This window comes from Rosa rugosa, chromosome 7 (assembly GCF_958449725.1).
Source record: "Rosa rugosa chromosome 7, drRosRugo1.1, whole genome shotgun sequence".
Classification (NCBI taxonomy): domain Eukaryota; kingdom Viridiplantae; phylum Streptophyta; class Magnoliopsida; order Rosales; family Rosaceae; genus Rosa; species Rosa rugosa.
In genome coordinates this window covers 33,262,588-33,281,800 of record NC_084826.1, presented here as the reverse complement: position 1 = coordinate 33,281,800, position 19,213 = coordinate 33,262,588, and the positions used below count along the sequence as shown (strand labels likewise).

Below are 19,213 nucleotides of genomic sequence, written 5' to 3'. Positions count from 1 at the left end.
CTCGGAAGTAGCCTTCAGGTTACCAAAGACGTCCTCGCCGTGCACGGGGAACAGAGGAAGAGTTTGAACCTCCTGGTGATCTCCTCCTCGTTGTTGCAGGGATGTTTGTCCTCCTGTTGTGCCAAAAGAGTTGGACTGGTATTAGTGTTGAAGTGTGAGGAAGAATATGAAACAAAATTTAAATCAAGAAATCCTTCATTACCAGTAGAATAGGTGGAACCAAAGTTGAGATCAATGGATCTACCATCATCAGTAGAACTAGTGGACCCAAAATTGATGTCAATGGATCCACCAGCTGGCCCAAAATTGATGTCGATGGATCCACCAGCACCAGTAGAACCAGTGGACCCAAAATTGAGATCAATGGATCTACCAGTACCAAGAGAACTAGTTCTCATGGGCACTGGAGCAGCCTGATTACACCTATTCATCTGCTTCTCTCGAGCCCTGACGTTCTGGAACCAAAAGTAAATGTTCTTACCCTCAACATACCCATACTGGTTCAGCTGGAGACAGATCTCGTGAATCTGCTCTGTAGTTGGGCACTTAAATCCCTTAACATAGTAAAGATCCTTGAGGATTCTTATTTGTTCTGGAGTAGGAATCCACCTGGTACGGCTTCGCCAGAAATCCATGTTGGCACTACTTCCAGCTGCTTGGGTGTTTCCTCCCTCCTCTGTTGGTTGCTGTTGTTGTGGTTCCATTTGTTGCGGGGTTTGGAGCTCCATTAGTTGCAGAGTTCGTGGCTCTTGGGTCATGGGGTGAGAGGATGTGGAAATCGAGGAATACATGGTTTAGTGTTTGAGGGAGATTTTGTTAGAAGGATTGGAGTTGTTGAACTGGTGATTGGAGATCTGAGATTCTCAGAGGAAAGATGAGATCGAATCTTCAAAGGGAAGAAAAGATCTGAGAAAGAAGGATTAAGGATTTGGAGGAAAAGATTGAAGATCTGAGAGTGAAAAACTGGGGATTTGAGAAGAGAAAGGCTGAAGAGTTGAGAGAGAAAGGCTTGAGCTCGGAAGAAAATTTCTTTTCTTTTGGAGTGAACAGTTTTTCCCCAGAATGCACCTATTTATAGAACAAGGTGAGCAGATCTCCACCGTTGGATGAACGATCTCAGAATTTGAATCCACGCGTTGGATTAAAGTCATCCGAAAACCCGGAAAAGTTGTTGGCGCGTGGAGAGCGTGTAAGGGGACAGGCCGAACCTCGAGATGCTGTGGCAGACAGCTTTAGCCGAAAGCAGATTTGACTGCCGTAAATCACGGAAGGGATAAGCCGTGACACAAGTGGGCCGTACTTGGGCCTGTCTCGGATCAAGGCATCACTGTAGCTGTGGGTGGAGGCCTGATGGGCCGAGTTTCAGAAACAGTTTTGGACATGATGGGCCGAGTTTCTGAAACAGTTTTGGATGAGTTGGGCCGAATTGTTGAAACAGTTGAAACAGTTGGTTTAAATAAAAGGATTGGTATGGATAATAACGTGAGCAGCCGTGCTCGAGTGGTTGAGTGTACAGTTCGTGTACAAGAGGTCTGAGGTTCGAACCTCGCCTCTCGTTTATTTTTATTATGTTCGTTTATGACATAATAAGTATAAAATTTGTACACATTATATTAAGCACAGCTTGTGCTCCAGTGGTTGGGGGACAAAGGTTTCGTGCGGCAGGTTGAGGTTTCGAACCTTGCCTTCCCCGTTATTTTATTTATGTCACTTATGACATAATAAATATAACACGTGAGCATATATTAATGAAGGCAGCTCTTGCTTCAGTGGTTGGGAGCAAAACCTTCGTGTTCGAGGTCGGGAGTTCGAACCTTACCTCTTACAAATATTTTTGGATCTCGTATATGCTTGATATACGGACGTATATACGGTATGTACGGTATACATAAGTATATACGGTCTGTACGGTATGCATACGTATATACAGTTGTACGGTATGCATACGTATATACGGTCTGTATGGTATGTATACGTATATACGGTATGTACAATTTCATACCGTAGCCGAGCTGGAAGTTGGTGGGCCGATTGGTAGGCCCAAATAGTAAGCCCAAATAGTAAGCCCAAATGGTAGGCCCAAATGGTAAGCCCAATTGTTCGGCCCGAATAGTAGGCCCAAATGTTAAACCCAAAGTGGTTTGGGCCGGTTCGAAATGTGGATGGTCCGATTTCTTCAGGCCCAATTGGCCAGCCCTAGTGCTTAGCCCAAGGATTGAGCAAGCCCAAGTCATCATCATTGGGTGACATAATTTATTGGCGTGCTTTTGGGGATGATTTGTTTTGAGTGATGCATCTCTATGGTTGTGAAGAGTGGTGCATGCTTAAGTTTTACTATGGAGATTTACCGTGATGCTAATTGAGTAGCGAAACACTTTGTGGGAGTGATTACTGTGCTTGTATGCCAGTACAGAGTGATGATCTATGTGAAGATCTATGTGATGATCTATGTGAAGATCTATGTGATGATCTATGTGAAGATCTATGTGAAGATCTATGTGAGGATCTATGAGATGATCCATGTGATGATTTTGTGTAATTGATGTGGAGTGATGTTGAGCAGTTGTTTTGTGAATTTACATTGTGATGAAAGGATTTAGTGGCCATAGAAATGTATTTTTATACAAAGGGCTGAGGCTTTGTAGATTACTACAGATTTGGAAAAGATGGAGATTCTATGGTTAGGTCAACCTTAATCGAGAGGAATTGACTTACGCTCAAATTTCGGGACGAAATTTCTTTAAGGAGGGTAGATTGTAATACCCGCAATTTTCATTTTCGTTTCATGAATTAGTACGAAATGATTAAAGTGATTTTGCACGAATATTACTCTAATTAATTCATCTTTTTGAATTATCGAAGTCCCGAAACTTTTCTTTTTAACAAAAGCTCGGATTGTGCGATTCAAGAAAAATCGACTTTTCTACGTACGGAATTTTGGAAAACTTCCTTCATGAAAGTTGTAGAGCTCGTCGATACGATCGCGTGCATATGTGGAATGCAATTTTCGGAGCTCGTATGATTAAGTTACGATTATTTGAAATTAGGGATTCTTTTTGAAATAGAAAATTATATTTTCTTCTTTCTTTTTTCTTTTCCTTTCCCTTTCCCCGGTCCCTCCTCTTTCTTTTCTTTCTTTTCCTTTTCTCCCCATGGTGCGCACTACCTCTCACTCTCTCATCCATCAGTTCATGCAACACTAGAATAATATCCAATATTTATTACTTGGTATTTGATTTTGAGTTAGTGGGTGTCGGTGGCAATCATCCTTTCATCACTTTTCTGCTTCTTCTTCTTGGATTCCATGGGGGCAGCAGCAACAAGCAGCCCATTAGGCGTTGTCTACCGCAGAATAAAGAAAGAGAAGAGCAAAGAGTCTTTGCTTTAATTGCGATGAGACTTACCCAGAAGGTCACTTTTGCAAGAAAACAATTATGGCCATTCTTGAGGCACCGGCACCACTCGATACAGATCGCACTACCACCTTCCTGTCTTCTCTTCCTTCTCCATTCTCTTCTCTCTCCACTGAGATTGCTTGCTCGGTCTAGTCGGCCACCGAGTTGACTCACTTCCTCGTCCTCCAGAGCAAGGAGCTCCAGTCCGTGCTCGAAGGATCCGATTCGAAGTTCGTCGACCTGTTTGTAAAAGATTTGAGGTTTTGGTGTTTGAGAAGGGTTTGAGTACTGTGGGTGAGTGAGGGACAGTTCAGAGGTCCAATCCAGTTATAGAGTAATGCTTTGGCTGCTTTGGAAGCTATTGATTTGGATGTGGCTGAGGAGTTCTGCATTTTTGGGAGGACTTCGGATCTGTGGAGTTGAGAAATGAGAGTGAGGGAGTGAGAGTTCGGTGGAGCTTGCAGATTTTGATGTTAATGTGATGATGATGTAGGTGATGATGATGATGATGTGGGTGGTGATGATGGTAATAATGTAAATGGATGCTACCCTTGTGCTGCCGGAATTGGATGCAAACTCATTTTGGCATGATGACAGATTGAGTTACATGAGCATGAGGGCCATGAGGTGCAGCAATCATCGAGTTCATGACCTTGGCAAGATTCGGGATAAGGTGAGAATCCTATCCTTATAAATTAGGAATTCAAGTTAGTTATATTAACTGACTAATTGTTGAAAAATTAGTTATTTATGGACAAGCATGAAATGGCCTTTGTGTGTAGAAAATTATTGTTGTTAGTTAAATTGTCGACGGAGTTGAATTAGTTCGTGGAGTTGAGAAATTGTGATAACAATGGTCTGCATAAACATTTTGTAAAAATGTTAGTGAGTAAAGAAAAGAAAGGTTTATATATATTGGGTGGCCTTAGTAAATTGTAGTGCACCTAATATGTCAAATCGATATCACAATTTTAAGAAATTGTTCGGTAATTTGAGTTAATTATCGAATTAGTCTCGATTGGTCAAAATTGGTCAATCCTGGTCAAACCAGGAAAAGTTGGGTTGAATTGGATTGAAATTGGGAAGTAATGATTCGGAATGCGATTTGTGAGAATCCGACCGTTGGATTTCCGTATATGTGTGGTTTATGAATGATTGCTAAGTCAAGATCATTATTGGACTAGGTGATTGACGGTTTGAGTTGGTGGACGATTGTGGATCGTATTTTGAGCTGAATTGAAGACGCAGCGGGATTATCGAGGTGAGTAAACCTCACGTGGTTCATATTACGAACCCAATACAATTAATTGCTTTATTTTGTTGCAATCATATGAACTATTGTTGGTGTTACTAGACATTCCTGTGTGAATGTCTGTATATATATTATTACGTGAAATAATATGTATTGTTGGAGTTGTGTTGAGTTATTGTTGAGAAACAATATATTGTGAGAGATATTGAGTTTATTGTTGAGAAACAATATATTGTGAGAGGTGTTGAGTTTTATTGTTGAGGAACAATAAATTGTTGTGATCTGTGGAGATCACTAGGTCACGAGGTGACCATGGCATCTATTAGTGAATCACGCTCTCGTACCGGGCTGGTGGTTATTAATAGTATTAAATCGTAATCACGTCTGTGGCCGGACGAGTGGTTACGTTCAGTTAGAGCTCTAGTCTGTCTGCCAAATGTGGAGTGACCTTATGAGTGAAATTGAGAGTAACTCATAAGTGTCAATATATATATGGTAACCTGATGAGGGAAATTGAGAGTAACTCATAAGGGTCTATATATATATATGAGTCTGTCTACCAAATGTTGGGAAATCTTATGAACGAATTTGAGAGTAACTCATAAGTGTCTATATATATATATGAGAGTGAGTGATCTTATGAGCTAAATTGAGAGTAACTCATAAGTGTCTATATATATATACGAGAGTGAGTGATCTTATGAGCTAAATTGAGAGTAACTCATAAGTGTCTACATATATATATGAGAGTGAGAAAGTAACGTGGGTTTGTGGTAGTCTTGAAATCTAATAAATCAACAGTTCTTTCTTGTTTACTCATACTGGCTGTAAAAAGCTTACCGGGTTTTGTGTTGTTGCAACTCCCGGTACACTATTCAAATTGTGTAGCGGGTAATCCTACAGGACAGGAGAACCAGGACGGTGATCGTGCGGTTAGAGCAATTGTTAGAGTTTTACAACAATTGTAAGTTGTGAGGTGTGTTATGCTCATTTGAGCTTTATAATATATTGTGAGAGTGAATTGTAATAATGAACTCGAAGTTTCGAGATTTGGTTTTTTTGTAATTGTAATTATTCAGGTTTCGGATTTGAATTTATCATTCAAAATCCGGGGCGTGACAGTTTGGTATCAGAGCGTAAGGTGCATATTTGGTGATGTGTCAATACCTTCCGAGTGATGGCCCGTCTGCAGCGGATCCCCATCGTGTGCTCTTCGGTATTGGCTAAGTCATTGGGTATGCGTGAGTGTTGGGAGTTGTTTAGGCCGCTAGGTCGTTTAGGGAACGTGAATACCTTCCCTATAGTATTGACTTGGTTAATATGAATTTGTATTTGACTTATACTGTGTTTTAAGTGTTATACATGTCTTAGCCAAGCATACTATACTCCTTAGGTGATGGAGATTCGAAGGGGTTGTACTTAGAACCTTACAGTTGTCTTGTAGGTTCGTATTGGAATAAGTTCAGTGGCCGCGAGTTACAATCCTTGAGGAATAGGAACCTCTTGATTCAACTCTGTTAAGTCAACGAGGATTGTTTTATGGAAATGAGGTTCTTTTGATTGTTGAAGTGTTTGGTTGAAGACATGGTGTGGACCTATGCACGTACCTAGTGTGGATACGAGTATGAATTGTTATAAATTTTGTCTTCTTAAGTTGGACGTACAGATGTTTAGATGAGGTGTACGTATCAAGGATTAGATATCTTGTTTTATAAAGAGACGTCTTAGTGGAGTTTTGGTAATTGACATGTGATACGTGATTAAAGTGACTCTGAGGCAATTATGCTGACCTTGTGTGAGATTGAATTCTTAGTGTAGACTAAGAAGGTTGTGTGGTGATTTTATATACACTACGTGATGAACTTTTAGAAGGAAAAGTTATGAGTAAAAGTATGGGTTTTTCCCTGATGTCTATAGCAGACTTGTGAATATAGTTTTGTTCAAGTGAATGAAATTGAATTTTGAGGCCTATGTATGGTGCAGGAAGAAGCATGGAGGACATGTTAGAGTCAGGCAAGGGTTTGCCTTTGGTGATTGATTTTAGGTGATATAGTTAAACGCAATTTCAGATATTGATTTTAGTGACTTTGTTAGGTATCCATAGTGGTTCAAGTGAATTACTATGTGATATGGAGTTTGATTCGATTTCTGAATCGCTAAATGTTAGGGATCGAATTGTGGTGAGTTTTTGTTGAAGCAATTGATAGATGGAATTATCGAGATTCTATAAGAGTTGTAAGAGTAACTCTAAAAACGTGGGTTTTTCCTAGCTAACTCAGGATGTGTTTAGCTTTATAAATCCCTAATCCTATCGATGAAATTGTTGTGTTTGGTTTGACTCAGAGGATACTAGCTAGACCTCGATGCGACTTAATTGATTGTTGGATTCTTTTTGAGTGATTGTTTTTATTGCATCATTATGAAAGATGTGTGCAGTAGAGTTGTTTATGGTTTTGAAAACAGTATTGGGTGACCAAGGTTCGATCCTTGGTGTTGTTGTTGGTTAAACAAACAGGAAAGAAAACATGCACACCATCTTATTGAGTTTATATTACAAAAAAAAAAAGAAAAAAAAAAAGAAAAAAAAAGCGAGGACTATGCTATACTAAGCCTAGTCAGCAGCTCCGGATGGGTTGAGGCTGAGCTCAAGAGAAACGTTTGAGCCACTGTGGTAACCGCCTGAGCCACCAGAATAGTAACCAAAAGCGCTACCTTCCTCGGAAGTAGCCTTCAGGTTACCAAAGACGTCCTCGCCGTGCACGGGGAACAGAGGAAGAGTTTGAACCTCCTGGTGATCTCCTCCTCGTTGTTGCAGGGATGTTTGTCCTCCTGTTGTGCCAAAAGAGTTGGACTGGTATTAGTGTTGAAGTGTGAGGAAGAATATGAAACAAAATTTAAATCAAGAAATCCTTCATTACCAGTAGAATAGGTGGAACCAAAGTTGAGATCAATGGATCTACCATCATCAGTAGAACTAGTGGACCCAAAATTGATGTCAATGGATCCACCAGCTGGCCCAAAATTGATGTCGATGGATCCACCAGCACCAGTAGAACCAGTGGACCCAAAATTGAGATCAATGGATCTACCAGTACCAAGAGAACTAGTTCTCATGGGCACTGGAGCAGCCTGATTACACCTATTCATCTGCTTCTCTCGAGCCCTGACGTTCTGGAACCAAAAGTAAATGTTCTTACCCTCAACATACCCATACTGGTTCAGCTGGAGACAGATCTCGTGAATCTGCTCTGTAGTTGGGCACTTAAATCCCTTAACATAGTAAAGATCCTTGAGGATTCTTATTTGTTCTGGAGTAGGAATCCACCTGGTACGGCTTCGCCAGAAATCCATGTTGGCACTACTTCCAGCTGCTTGGGTGTTTCCTCCCTCCTCTGTTGGTTGCTGTTGTTGTGGTTCCATTTGTTGCGGGGTTTGGAGCTCCATTAGTTGCAGAGTTCGTGGCTCTTGGGTCATGGGGTGAGAGGATGTGGAAATCGAGGAATACATGGTTTAGTGTTTGAGGGAGATTTTGTTAGAAGGATTGGAGTTGTTGAACTGGTGATTGGAGATCTGAGATTCTCAGAGGAAAGATGAGATCGAATCTTCAAAGGGAAGAAAAGATCTGAGAAAGAAGGATTAAGGATTTGGAGGAAAAGATTGAAGATCTGAGAGTGAAAAACTGGGGATTTGAGAAGAGAAAGGCTGAAGAGTTGAGAGAGAAAGGCTTGAGCTCGGAAGAAAATTTCTTTTCTTTTGGAGTGAACAGTTTTTCCCCAGAATGCACCTATTTATAGAACAAGGTGAGCAGATCTCCACCGTTGGATGAACGATCTCAGAATTTGAATCCACGCGTTGGATTAAAGTCATCCGAAAACCCGGAAAAGTTGTTGGCGCGTGGAGAGCGTGTAAGGGGACAGGCCGAACCTCGAGATGCTGTGGCAGACAGCTTTAGCCGAAAGCAGATTTGACTGCCGTAAATCACGGAAGGGATAAGCCGTGACACAAGTGGGCCGTACTTGGGCCTGTCTCGGATCAAGGCATCACTGTAGCTGTGGGTGGAGGCCTGATGGGCCGAGTTTCAGAAACAGTTTTGGACATGATGGGCCGAGTTTCTGAAACAGTTTTGGATGAGTTGGGCCGAATTGTTGAAACAGTTGAAACAGTTGGTTTAAATAAAAGGATTGGTATGGATAATAACGTGAGCAGCCGTGCTCGAGTGGTTGAGTGTACAGTTCGTGTACAAGAGGTCTGAGGTTCGAACCTCGCCTCTCGTTTATTTTTATTATGTTCGTTTATGACATAATAAGTATAAAATTTGTACACATTATATTAAGCACAGCTTGTGCTCCAGTGGTTGGGGGACAAAGGTTTCGTGCGGCAGGTTGAGGTTTCGAACCTTGCCTTCCCCGTTATTTTATTTATGTCACTTATGACATAATAAATATAACACGTGAGCATATATTAATGAAGGCAGCTCTTGCTTCAGTGGTTGGGAGCAAAACCTTCGTGTTCGAGGTCGGGAGTTCGAACCTTACCTCTTACAAATATTTTTGGATCTCGTATATGCTTGATATACGGACGTATATACGGTATGTACGGTATACATAAGTATATACGGTCTGTACGGTATGCATACGTATATACAGTTGTACGGTATGCATACGTATATACGGTCTGTATGGTATGTATACGTATATACGGTATGTACAATTTCATACCGTAGCCGAGCTGGAAGTTGGTGGGCCGATTGGTAGGCCCAAATAGTAAGCCCAAATAGTAAGCCCAAATGGTAGGCCCAAATGGTAAGCCCAATTGTTCGGCCCGAATAGTAGGCCCAAATGTTAAACCCAAAGTGGTTTGGGCCGGTTCGAAATGTGGATGGTCCGATTTCTTCAGGCCCAATTGGCCAGCCCTAGTGCTTAGCCCAAGGATTGAGCAAGCCCAAGTCATCATCATTGGGTGACATAATTTATTGGCGTGCTTTTGGGGATGATTTGTTTTGAGTGATGCATCTCTATGGTTGTGAAGAGTGGTGCATGCTTAAGTTTTACTATGGAGATTTACCGTGATGCTAATTGAGTAGCGAAACACTTTGTGGGAGTGATTACTGTGCTTGTATGCCAGTACAGAGTGATGATCTATGTGAAGATCTATGTGATGATCTATGTGAAGATCTATGTGATGATCTATGTGAAGATCTATGTGATGATCTATGTGAAGATCTATGTGAAGATCTATGTGAGGATCTATGAGATGATCCATGTGATGATTTTGTGTAATTGATGTGGAGTGATGTTGAGCAGTTGTTTTGTGAATTTACATTGTGATGAAAGGATTTAGTGGCCATAGAAATGTATTTTTATACAAAGGGCTGAGGCTTTGTAGATTACTACAGATTTGGAAAAGATGGAGATTCTATGGTTAGGTCAACCTTAATCGAGAGGAATTGACTTACGCTCAAATTTCGGGACGAAATTTCTTTAAGGAGGGTAGATTGTAATACCCGCAATTTTCATTTTCGTTTCATGAATTAGTACGAAATGATTAAAGTGATTTTGCACGAATATTACTCTAATTAATTCATCTTTTTGAATTATCGAAGTCCCGAAACTTTTCTTTTTAACAAAAGCTCGGATTGTGCGATTCAAGAAAAATCGACTTTTCTACGTACGGAATTTTGGAAAACTTCCTTCATGAAAGTTGTAGAGCTCGTCGATACGATCGCGTGCATATGTGGAATGCAATTTTCGGAGCTCGTATGATTAAGTTACGATTATTTGAAATTAGGGATTCTTTTTGAAATAGAAAATTATATTTTCTTCTTTCTTTTTTCTTTTCCTTTCCCTTTCCCCGGTCCCTCCTCTTTCTTTTCTTTCTTTTCCTTTTCTCCCCATGGTGCGCACTACCTCTCACTCTCTCATCCATCAGTTCATGCAACACTAGAATAATATCCAATATTTATTACTTGGTATTTGATTTTGAGTTAGTGGGTGTCGGTGGCAATCATCCTTTCATCACTTTTCTGCTTCTTCTTCTTGGATTCCATGGGGGCAGCAGCAACAAGCAGCCCATTAGGCGTTGTCTACCGCAGAATAAAGAAAGAGAAGAGCAAAGAGTCTTTGCTTTAATTGCGATGAGACTTACCCAGAAGGTCACTTTTGCAAGAAAACAATTATGGCCATTCTTGAGGCACCGGCACCACTCGATACAGATCGCACTACCACCTTCCTGTCTTCTCTTCCTTCTCCATTCTCTTCTCTCTCCACTGAGATTGCTTGCTCGGTCTAGTCGGCCACCGAGTTGACTCACTTCCTCGTCCTCCAGAGCAAGGAGCTCCAGTCCGTGCTCGAAGGATCCGATTCGAAGTTCGTCGACCTGTTTGTAAAAGATTTGAGGTTTTGGTGTTTGAGAAGGGTTTGAGTACTGTGGGTGAGTGAGGGACAGTTCAGAGGTCCAATCCAGTTATAGAGTAATGCTTTGGCTGCTTTGGAAGCTATTGATTTGGATGTGGCTGAGGAGTTCTGCATTTTTGGGAGGACTTCGGATCTGTGGAGTTGAGAAATGAGAGTGAGGGAGTGAGAGTTCGGTGGAGCTTGCAGATTTTGATGTTAATGTGATGATGATGTAGGTGATGATGATGATGATGTGGGTGGTGATGATGGTAATAATGTAAATGGATGCTACCCTTGTGCTGCCGGAATTGGATGCAAACTCATTTTGGCATGATGACAGATTGAGTTACATGAGCATGAGGGCCATGAGGTGCAGCAATCATCGAGTTCATGACCTTGGCAAGATTCGGGATAAGGTGAGAATCCTATCCTTATAAATTAGGAATTCAAGTTAGTTATATTAACTGACTAATTGTTGAAAAATTAGTTATTTATGGACAAGCATGAAATGGCCTTTGTGTGTAGAAAATTATTGTTGTTAGTTAAATTGTCGACGGAGTTGAATTAGTTCGTGGAGTTGAGAAATTGTGATAACAATGGTCTGCATAAACATTTTGTAAAAATGTTAGTGAGTAAAGAAAAGAAAGGTTTATATATATTGGGTGGCCTTAGTAAATTGTAGTGCACCTAATATGTCAAATCGATATCACAATTTTAAGAAATTGTTCGGTAATTTGAGTTAATTATCGAATTAGTCTCGATTGGTCAAAATTGGTCAATCCTGGTCAAACCAGGAAAAGTTGGGTTGAATTGGATTGAAATTGGGAAGTAATGATTCGGAATGCGATTTGTGAGAATCCGACCGTTGGATTTCCGTATATGTGTGGTTTATGAATGATTGCTAAGTCAAGATCATTATTGGACTAGGTGATTGACGGTTTGAGTTGGTGGACGATTGTGGATCGTATTTTGAGCTGAATTGAAGACGCAGCGGGATTATCGAGGTGAGTAAACCTCACGTGGTTCATATTACGAACCCAATACAATTAATTGCTTTATTTTGTTGCAATCATATGAACTATTGTTGGTGTTACTAGACATTCCTGTGTGAATGTCTGTATATATATTATTACGTGAAATAATATGTATTGTTGGAGTTGTGTTGAGTTATTGTTGAGAAACAATATATTGTGAGAGATATTGAGTTTATTGTTGAGAAACAATATATTGTGAGAGGTGTTGAGTTTTATTGTTGAGGAACAATAAATTGTTGTGATCTGTGGAGATCACTAGGTCACGAGGTGACCATGGCATCTATTAGTGAATCACGCTCTCGTACCGGGCTGGTGGTTATTAATAGTATTAAATCGTAATCACGTCTGTGGCCGGACGAGTGGTTACGTTCAGTTAGAGCTCTAGTCTGTCTGCCAAATGTGGAGTGACCTTATGAGTGAAATTGAGAGTAACTCATAAGTGTCAATATATATATGGTAACCTGATGAGGGAAATTGAGAGTAACTCATAAGGGTCTATATATATATATGAGTCTGTCTACCAAATGTTGGGAAATCTTATGAACGAATTTGAGAGTAACTCATAAGTGTCTATATATATATATGAGAGTGAGTGATCTTATGAGCTAAATTGAGAGTAACTCATAAGTGTCTATATATATATACGAGAGTGAGTGATCTTATGAGCTAAATTGAGAGTAACTCATAAGTGTCTACATATATATATGAGAGTGAGAAAGTAACGTGGGTTTGTGGTAGTCTTGAAATCTAATAAATCAACAGTTCTTTCTTGTTTACTCATACTGGCTGTAAAAAGCTTACCGGGTTTTGTGTTGTTGCAACTCCCGGTACACTATTCAAATTGTGTAGCGGGTAATCCTACAGGACAGGAGAACCAGGACGGTGATCGTGCGGTTAGAGCAATTGTTAGAGTTTTACAACAATTGTAAGTTGTGAGGTGTGTTATGCTCATTTGAGCTTTATAATATATTGTGAGAGTGAATTGTAATAATGAACTCGAAGTTTCGAGATTTGGTTTTTTTGTAATTGTAATTATTCAGGTTTCGGATTTGAATTTATCATTCAAAATCCGGGGCGTGACACCTTGTTCATGGAACTTGGTCATGAAGTCCACCACTTGTCCCATTTGCTTCTTGAGGTCCGCTATGTCATTTCCACGATTTTGTTGCCCTTGAATCAAGGCCTGCGTTCAAGAGTTTAGTGTCTTAATAATCTTATCATAGTTAGGGGACGTACCTTGGTTTTGAGGAGGGGCCTGAGGTTTCTGAAAGAATGCTCCCTGCGGTCCTCTGTTGTTGGTATTCTGATTGGAGTTTTGGACATTATCATTGTCCCCCCACCTAAAGTTGGGTTGATCCCTCCATCATGGGTTATAGGTGTTGGAGAAAGGGTCATTCCTTAGACGTGCTTGCCCTTGATTCTGGTTCTGAAACCTTAAGCAGTTGGCGCTTTCCCATCCACCATTCTCTATCAATTGGGGACATTGATCAGTCACGTGCCCTTGAGTAGAGCACACCCCACAAGCTTTAGCTACTCCTTAAACCTTTGGAGTTAAAACCAGAGACACAAGAGAAGTAAGTTTGTCCAAACAAGCATTAATATCAGAGTTTAGAAAGACTTCCTTCACTTAGTGATTTGAGGTAGTGTTGGCGAAAGAGTGGTGTGATTTGAGGTGATGATGAGTTGGACAAAACAAAGGGTGATGGCGTAAGAGGGTGGTGATGGAGTTTGTTGAGTTAAAAGTGTAAAATGTCACCCAACGTAATTTCACTCGTATTCATTAACAGAATAGAGTTTTAATTATTTCGGGTTCGACCCATTCAAGACAGAATGTGTCTCTTAATTACAATCCCTTGTCACAAGGGAAACACCCTTTGATTCCATTTATAAAGAAACCAGTGTCTGATTGTTTGTCTTTGCAGCTGCACCCGAATTTTGGAATGGGTTGCCTACATACCCGGGAAGGGATCAAGCCACTCGTAGTTCAAGAGTTCTAATGAGTGAATGACCCATTGGAAGGCTTGGATTTTTGGAATAGGAATAGTGTTTGGGATGCGGTTGAATCTAGATTATTTAATTCCAGATTGCCTACATACCCTTGCGGGATCAAACCACATGTAGTTCCAGTATTTGGGATTTAAATGGGTAGATGACCCATTTATTTTTGGATTTGTGTTTGAGATATTTGTGAGGGTTTAGAGCCCTTGAATTTGTTTTTGGGTAATTTGGGAATGATTTGATTTTTCTGGTGTTTGGGTGAATTTGATTGGTTGAGTCAGAGATTTAGATTGGCTGAATTTGACTGGTGGAGTCAGGGATTCGATTTGAATTCGTGGTTGCATCTAGTGGGTCGCTAGATTGCCTACATACCCTATGAAGGGATCAAACCATTGTAGTTCATAAATTTGTTTTGAGCTTTCTTGGTTTTGTACCGAAAGCAATTTCACTTTGGGTGTCGAAGCATTTTTTCACGAAACCAATGCTTGGGAATTCTAAAATGGAAACACGTAGCGTCATGCTTTGCCGAATTCTTCAAATGGGTCGAAATTTTGAGGTAGGCTTTGCTTGTGAGTTATGTTGCTTGGTCTATACCAATCAAGGCTTTTGGGCCCCAAATTTGATATGGGCACCCGTAATGTTGAGTAAACTCCGAGTTGCACATTTTAAATTTCGTCCGGAGAAGTTTTTGGGAGACTTGTCTGATGAAGAAAGCCAAATCTCATGTACGTGACTTGGGTGGCAGCAGATTAGAAGACTACACTTCTTAGATGTTATTTTTTTTTCTCAGGCCCACGTCAAATTCACTACACGTTTTTTCAAACTCGGCTGAAGCGGTGCCATGTTCCCTTCAATGACATGTTTCGACTCCTTCAGTTAGTAGTGAGTAGCAGCAAGCTCTAGACTTCATGATCTTTACTCTAAAGATGACTTCTTTTTATTCTTAGAGTAAACATATCATCCAACCAAGTAAAGAGCAATTTGGAGTCTTGGTCTGGGAGTGTGCGTTCTCTTTCTTTTTATTTTTAGAACAATAACATAACGCCCACCACCTGTTCGATGAAAGGCAAAGACAATCTCTGTAGCATTTTTTTTTCTGCTACATTTTGGCAGAGGTAGTCTTGACGAGCTTTGTCTCATTGACTTTTGCTTATTCCTTTCTTGATTCCACGAACAAGGATTAATTGAACCCAGCCTTATATTCTTCTTTAATGGCTTGAGGCATCATATTTCAAGAGTCCAGAACCTCTTGACAACAAGTCAATATCGATTTGGCTTATGCATAAGTCTACACATTGTCTGCAGTACCACCACCACAAGGAGCTAAGAAAAGCTTTTATCTTTATTTATCTTTTAGCAAATAGCTTTTGTCATTTGTCAATTGCTTCTGGTTTCACCCTTTGCCGCAACACACTGATTGAACAAAACTCATGCCTTCATATTTTAGTTTTACCCATTTTGTCTCATTCACCTTGATTAGACTTTCATGTTTAAGCTGGAAAGCCATCGCCAAACTTCTTTTCTTTAGCTTTTCTATGGCGGCAAGTTCAAGCCTTTGACTTTGTTGTCTTGTGCATGTATTAATTAGGGTTAAATACTGCTTACTCCCTATACTTATAGGGTTTCATCGTTTCAGTCCCTGACCTTCGAATTTCACCTAAAAAGTCATTGAACTCCCAATTTCCTCCCAATTGGTCTCTGCAGTCAAACATCTGTCAAAAACTCCGTTATCTTCCCCTAAAAAGTCCATTATACCCTCATTTACTTAAAAATAAATAAAAATAAAAATATTTCTCTTCCTCTCTTTTTTTATTTTTTTTTTCTTTTTCCCTCTTCTTCTTCTTCCGGCTCTCTCGCCTCCTTTTGTTCATCACCTCATCAAGATGGTTCCAATCCACAGACCTTCAAGAGGTGAAATGCAAAAAAGAAATAAAAGAGAGAGAAAAAATAAATTTAAAAAAAAAACAAAGTAAGTGAGGGCATAATAGACATTTTTGGCAACTTTAACAGAAAATTTTGACAGCAGGGACCAATTGGGAGGAAATTGAGAGTTCAAAGACTTTTTAGGTGAAATTCGAAGGTCAGGGACTGAAACGATGAAACCCTATAAGTATAGGGAGTAAACAATATTTAATCCTATTAATTATATCTCCATGTGTGGTCTACAATACCATGATCGTAAAGTAAGCAAACAAAAGCTTTAATCTTTCATCATATTATTTAGTAAGACAAAGGCTTTTGTTCGTCGTCCATTAAGTGTCCTCAGTTTCTTTACTCTCTGTTTCATCTTTGCAGTGACACTTCTTGTTGTTCTTGACAACTTTAATTTTTTTTTTTTAATTCATTTGTTGCACTTTGTTTAGAATCATGCATATGAGGTTAGACCAAATTTGGAGCCAAGCATCTTTGACGCGTTGCTGAAAACTTGAGAGAGTAAGAATCATGCTACTGGAACTCAAGAGAGAAAGCAAGAATGCCGCTGGATTTTTAAGAGAACAAGGACTGCATCACTGGTATTTGGAGGGCCATTTGAGAGAAAGCAAGAACGCCGCTAGGATTTGACCCATTTGAGAGCTGCTACGATATGGGAAGGCCTGGCTAGGATTTGAAAGCGCAAGGCCTACACTGGAGGCGCCGCTCCGATATGTTCATCGGGACACTGCCCGACATGGTCATTGGGACGCTGTCCGGCATGGTTCATCGGGACGCTGCCCGGCATGTTCATCGGAGATGCTGCTCCGGCATGTTGTCTTTGACATCATTGACACCCGGAGGTGCCATTGTGGGGAGGGTCTGCAATAGAAAAGAAAAGGTGGTGGAGAGCTATGGAATGAGGTCTGAACCTTTTGTCTTCCAAGCTCCTTTGCTGATTTCTCCTTCTGCTTTTCCACCGCTGCTGTGCTCCGTTGTGTCCTCCCCTGTTTTCTTTTCATGTAGCACTTATATAATGTACTGGTGATACGTTTGACTTTTAATCAACTTGGAGGGTTTTGGAATTCCACTCAAATTGAAGTAGTTTGGGAACTTGTGTTCCAAGAACCCGTGAAGGCTACAACTCTTATCTTTGCAATTGCATTTTTATCTAGACTCTTGACAAAGCTAGGAGTCTTAACACGTTTTTTGTAAAACCCAATATAGGCCAGCTTGATGACTCTAAGCTTTTTCTTTTGCTTAGAGTTCCAATAGCTATCAATCTCGTCCATTCTTTCTTTTCTTTTTCTTTTAAATTAGAGGCTTTTAATTTTAAATAAAGCACTCACATTTTCCTATGGTGGACGAGCCTCGTTGTAATTGGGCACGTGAATTTTTTCCGTTTCAACAGTTGGTGTAGGTGATGTGGATTCCTCTTATTCGTTCAAGATCATCTTCCCTTGAGTGTTGAATGTGTACGGTTTAAACTTCAAATGAGAAGAAGGTCTTCTATGCTCGAGTTTTGGAGGATTCTTTAAATGTTCAAGTCATGCTTGGATCTCTTGTGCACTAGGGATCTTAGAAGGCTCGGACATTCATAAGTTCCTAAAGAAATCGAAAATTAAACTAAGTCAGTAAACTATACAATAAACGAAATACAAGTTAATATATATACAAGTATAAGGTAAAGTTTTTCAGACAAGAAACACAACTATATTTGTATAAGTATAAAAAGAATATGACGCCATGTATAAGTGTACAATGAAAATTGTACAAGTATAGGGTGTATGTATAAAACGTGTTTTTATATTTTTTTTTAGGGTGTAAAGTGTGAATCAAGCAACTTATAAGAATTCAAATTCAACCACAAGTCTTCATCAAGGTTTAGAATTTTCCGCCCAAGGGTTCTAGTATTAACATCAGACGCCTTTCTCAATCTTTTGATAACTCTTTTCACATATGGCCAGGTAGTAGAGGAATGATTTTGGTGGAGCTCAGCTCACTTGTTTAGCAGGGGATGAGACCCTTTGCTAACACTTCTCATATCCAATCAACCTAGACACCATGTGATACTAAGGTGCGCCTACTTGAAAGAAAAATGAGGGGGAAGCCAACGTTAATAAGAGAATCCTTCACCTATTCCGTTATAATTTCAAACTCATAATTCAACTCAAACTCCCACAAATCACAGTCAAACACAAATTACAAAAAATATTTTATATACAATTCACAGTTTCCAACGCCATTTACAAGAAATAAATAAGAATTTAATCCCCGGCAACGGCACCAAAAATTGACCTACAAAAAAGTTAGTGCTCAATTTAAAACCCTATCAATGTAGTAAGAATAAGCAGGGATTGTTCTCAACCGGGGATTAGAAACTTATTAATTCCTGCAAAATAAAACGTTAGACATAACAAAACAAAGATTATATACACTATTTATGAAAATTACAATGATTGGTGGTTTTTGGATTTTAATTCTAAATTAACAACTAATTAATTATATACATGTGACACATCAAAACACAGAATCAAATAGATTTATATGAATGGAACGAAAATAGATTGAGTTAGCTACTATTAACACGTTGGCAAGGTTTCAAAGTATCAATCACAAATCAAAATATGTTATAGCAAGGAATCGATCAAGAACAAAGATGAACGCATACAAAGTCCTTTTTACTTCCCTTGATTAAATTAACTAGATGAACGCACCATAGTTAACCCTATTAAGCATGCAATTACTAGTGGCAGCTAACCACTAACAAGAACACAATCAACGAATTAAGCACAATGGAAGTTTGATCAATTCAAGCCAAGAGCACAAGTTAGAACGCTAATCAAGCATGCAAGAATCATTGTTAATTTACCTAAGGAATTGTAGGTTTTCCACTTTAATTATTAAGGCCTAGAACGCTAGCAATCTTAATATAGATTCGATTACATGCTCATCAATCTAAGTATGCATCTTAAGATCAATTAACACATAAACGGTGGGATTGAAGCACAAAATTAACAAACATGCTTAAACACTTTAGAATCGCAATTAACAACCTTGAAAACCTAAAACCAAAAACATGCTTCATAGGATTCAAAAACTACATATCTAAAATCAACACTTCATCCTAACATGAAATCACAAATCATCAAACAATTACAAGAGTCGAGATCGAAATTGATTTAGGGTTTGAAATCCAAATTGTTTTACAAAGTAAAACAGAAAACAAAA

The 19,213-nt window shown here is 39.6% G+C and overlaps 2 long non-coding RNA genes across 2 annotated transcripts; both read left to right on the top strand.

Annotated features, from left to right (window-relative positions):
- Nucleotides 1-608: 608 nt before the first annotated feature.
- LOC133720151 (uncharacterized) lies at nt 609-5,677 on the top strand. The gene is made up of 3 exons (XR_009851712.1): nt 609-4,068; nt 4,580-4,656; nt 5,536-5,677. It is a non-coding gene; the product is annotated as an uncharacterized LOC133720151 (long non-coding RNA).
- Nucleotides 5,678-7,971: 2,294 nt separating this feature from the next.
- Nucleotides 7,972-13,064, top strand: LOC133720152 (uncharacterized). The gene is made up of 3 exons (XR_009851713.1): nt 7,972-11,455; nt 11,967-12,043; nt 12,923-13,064. It is a non-coding gene; the product is annotated as an uncharacterized LOC133720152 (long non-coding RNA).
- The last annotated feature ends 6,149 nt before the right edge of the window (nt 13,065-19,213 follow it).